Consider the following 4546-nt stretch of genomic DNA (forward strand, 5'->3'; position numbering starts at 1 on the left):
GACATACTCCTTTCCCAGTTTGGAACCATTGTCCATTGTTCCATGCTTGGTTCTAACTGTTGCTTCTTGACCTGCATATAGATTTCTCAGGAGGCAGGTAAGGAGGTCTAGTATTCCCATCTCTTGAAGAATTTTCCACAGTTTGTTGTGATCCACACAGTCATCTTAGGTTAGCTTTTCCAAAAGCAATGTTTGGCATGTAGATTCACGCGTGTGTTATTTGTTAGGGAAATGGTCCTAGGAGAGAATGACAAGCGAGCAGCAGGAGAGAGAGAGGGTGAAATCAAGTAGGGGTGTAATTTCGAGTGGGCTCCCATCTCAGTCTGATCCTGCTCCGGAACATGTTACTCCTCAGTGTGTCCTGACTCAGGGCAAAAGAGCTGGATCTTCACACTGCCTTCCTTGTCTATCACCGATAAAAGCTAGGTCTTCACACTGCCATCCCTGTCTATCACCGACAAGAGCTGGATCTTCACACTGCCATCCCTGTCTGTCACCGATAAGAGCTGCCTGAGAAGGCTGTGAACCCCTATGTACTTGTTTGTTTGTTTGTTTTGAATTGCCTTCTTTTATATGTTCATTTTTATCGGAGTAGAGTTGATTTACAACATTGTGGTAGTTTCTGCTGTACAACAAAGTGCATCAGTTATACGTCCATGTCCACTCTTTGTTTAGATATTTTCCCATATAGGCCATTACAGAGTCTTGAGTGGAGCTTGTGCTTTACAGTAAGTGCTTATTAGTTATCTGTCATACTGACCCTACTTGCACTGAGCAGAGGTCAGGGGTAAGGCCTAAACAGACCTGGGTAGAGCAATCTGTGTTCCTAGGTATGACATTTCACATTCCTATTTTATCTTCCTGTCTTTAAGTTGGTCAGCCAGATTCTACAGCTTCAATTTGTGTAATTTCTTCCCATGAAATTGGAAGAAAAAGCTAAGTTCCTTCCACTAGAACTGAAGTTTCTTGGGCCAGGAGTCTTGACTTTATTCAGTCACATAGCTGATACTCCTACGAGGCTAATAGTTTTGTTTAGTCACCAAGTCATGTCCCATTTGTTGCGACCCCATGGACTTCAGCATGCCAGGCTTCTCTCTTCTCTGTCTCCCAGGGTTTGCTCAAACTCATGTCCACTGAGTCCTTACTACTATCCAACCATCTCAGTCTCTGCCACCCCATTTTCCTCCTGCCTTCAATCTTTCCCAGCATCAGAGTCTTTTCCAGTGAGTCAACTCTTCATGTCAGGGGGCCAGTAGAAGGAGCCTAACAAAGGAATGAATGGTGAACAAATGGGTATCTGCCAATTGCTGAAGAAGAGTTGCATACATGATTAGATCAATCTTCTAACTATATCATCAAATATTTTGTATTCTCACATTGTCACATGTATCATAGAGCTTTAATCACTGGAAAGACACCAATGGACCCGGAGAATGTAAAGTTACTTTAATGAAAAACGACATGGAAGCATACAAAGATATATAATGAAAGAAGGAGATAACACAGTATACCCTAGACCAGGGTGAAACATTCCAGGCCCCAACCCCACAAGGATGAGCTGCTTTGAATGATAATAGTTCCTAGAATGAAGATTACCCCTTCTCCATCTTCACGGGATTTTATGTCCTCTGAGTGCCTCCCATCTTGGAGACTTGGCTAAGCAATAGCCTTCTACTCAGTATAAGAAACTGGAATTAGTAACAACCCCAGACTCTATAAAATACCGACTTGAGCACTATGTGGGTTTGAGGATTTAATTTATATAACTAACTTTGTCCATTAATCTTCATGCTGAGAAAATAATATAAAAATATTTTGATAAGTGAAAGAATACAGTCACAAAAAGCACATATTGTATGATATCATTTACATGAATTGTTCCAAGATGTCCTTTGTACCCTTGGAGACAATAGTACCTATCCTATAGGATTAATTATCAGGAATAAATGAATAATAGCAAGTCAAGCATAGAAAATGGTGCTTGATGCCAAGACATAAATGCCTTATAAATATTAAGTATAATTAACTATCAGTAAGAAAAATGCACTCGTGGTAAAGAAACCACCTGCCAATGGAGTAGACATAAGAGACACGGGTTTGATCCCTGGGTTGGGAAGATTCCCTAGAAAAGGGCATGGCAACCCAGTCCAGCATTCTTGCCTAGAGAATCCCATGGACAGAGGAGCCTGTCAGGCTACAGTCCATAGGGTCGCAGAGTCAGACACAACTCAGTGACTGAGCACGCAAGAAAAACAAATGAACAAAAAATCACCCAGACTGAAAACTGGAAATTGACACATAGACCTGTAATAATAACTCACAACTGACGCAGTTGAAACACAGGAAGGGATGTTTGGGCTTCACAGAAAAGCAACCTCATGCACCTTAAATTTTAAAAGATACATTATTCTATCACATTGGCAAAGGCTACCGTTCGTAGCACACCCAGCAGTCAGTAAGAAGAGACACCAAAGTGGTTTGTCACACACAGTTAGGAATGTGTAAACTGCAGCAAACCGTTCTAATGAGCATCTGGACAAGTTTATCAAAAAGCATTCATATCATTATGAAATCTCTCATTATATTATTTTCAACCAAGAGCCAAGGGCAGGAGAAAGAACTTCCTTTAAGGGAAATGATACAGAACATATAGAGGTATTTACATAAAAGGAGATAACCGCCCTCTTTAGAATGGGTTGCAAATTTCCAGGCTTTGAAGGGATGGAGTGCTGTGAAATACACCTTTGCTGAGAAGGGCAAATTCAAGTTCAGTTCACCTTTAATTGAGGTGTAGAATACTGAGAGGCCTGACTTGATGATGATGGTGTCTAAATTTCAGCTCCTACTCATGAGCGGGCCTAAATTCTCCTTCCCGCATCCTTATATCACCAGGATCCCAAGAACAGCCCTCCATATTTTCCCTTGCTATACTAGCACAGCGACAACATCCTTTCACTTGGTCATATTCTGGATCTCAATTCCTTCTTCATTTGTGTGTGTGCATATGTGGTTGTGTGTGTGCTTGTAAAATTCTCTTTTATTGTGCACTCAGCTGTGCATTTGAAACAACTTCTTATATAATATCTAGGGTTTCCAGGTGTTGTATGGCAGTGGAACTTTCCAATTCTCCAGCCCATTCTATGGCCCAAGCCACATATCTATTTTTAAAGGATCTACAAATTTGCCAAATCCCATGGTCCTTTGGTTCTAAGTGGAAAACCTAGAATCACACATAATTAAAGGCCTTTTTGAATGAGAATAAGCCTGAGAGAACAAGAAAACACTACACTTGGCCACACACCGGAGCAGCTCGTGCTTTCATCTCTTTCAACGGTTATCTATAGAGTCCTCTGCAATGCTGTCCCAACCCTATGTGCATGTCCCTGGGACTAATGACACTGTCCATCTGCAAGCCTGTGTTCAAACCTGCCAGCCTATAAGCCTGTCTGTCCTAGAAGAAAGCTGTCTCTCTAGAAGCTAGCATTCCTATTCTTACAAATCTGTATCCCAGTTTCTAGAACTATGTCTCCTACTAGAATATATGCTCTTGTATGTTTGTTGAAAGAATTAGTGATTTCTCTTTTAGAAATAGATCTGATGAGGTGGTAGAGAGACAGAAGGTCTTGGATGAAACGCTTTGGGTCGACAGTAATAAAGGATGTATTTTTAATTTCACAAATATCAGTTGAACACCAAATATAATTGTACCTACTCTCTAAGTTCTGAAGAATGAATATACTTTGTTTGATTAAAAAAAAAAGGCTGTTTTTAAAATCAAGATTTCACTTACATTATATAGGAAGAATTTCTGCGCATGTCTGTAGTATGAATGTGTGTGTGTGTGTGTGTGTGTGTGTGAGAGAGATTTCTCCCTTGCAAATTGTCAATATGGTTTTTCATAGGATCTGAAGAGAAATGCTTCACTATAGTAGCAAAAACATTTGCCAGACAAGTTAGATACTTTCTAGCTCTGTGACCTTTAGCAAGTTACTTCCTTTCACCAAGTTTCAATTTTCTCCTACATGCCTTCAAGGGTTGTTATGAGAATTGAGAATTGTAAATAATGTCTATAAACTACCTTGCCCCATAGTAAATGCTCAATAAATCAGAGTTGCTGCTATGACATCATAACATGAGACTCCTCAAATGTGAGGGTTAACTCCCTTGTTGAGTTTCTCTTCCAAGTTCAGGGCCTGGGCACTTGTTTTCTTTAAAATCGGGCACAGTGTGACTCCCTGGTACTGATTCTAATCCTGTGAAAAGCATATTATAATGGGCAATTCTGCCAGTTAGGAAAAGACAAGATTGAGCTTGCACATTCTCTTTAGATGTCAAGTAAGCATGAAGCAAGCCTCGTTTATTGGCATTTCCGATTCAGAGCCAACAGGGGAAATGAAGATAGTGCCATAACCTTGATGCCTTGAGAGTCTCTAAAACACAAACCTATTTGATATGACAAAAAGTTGACCACAGTGGTTACTAGGAAAACCTCAGGATGTCCAGAGGAGCCCTTAGGGCATCAAGGGCTAGGGTATCTCACTGCCCC

Source organism: Moschus berezovskii, chromosome 7 (assembly GCF_049115385.1).
Source record: "Moschus berezovskii isolate FMDL1 chromosome 7, NW_MosBer_1.0, whole genome shotgun sequence".
Classification (NCBI taxonomy): domain Eukaryota; kingdom Metazoa; phylum Chordata; class Mammalia; order Artiodactyla; family Moschidae; genus Moschus; species Moschus berezovskii.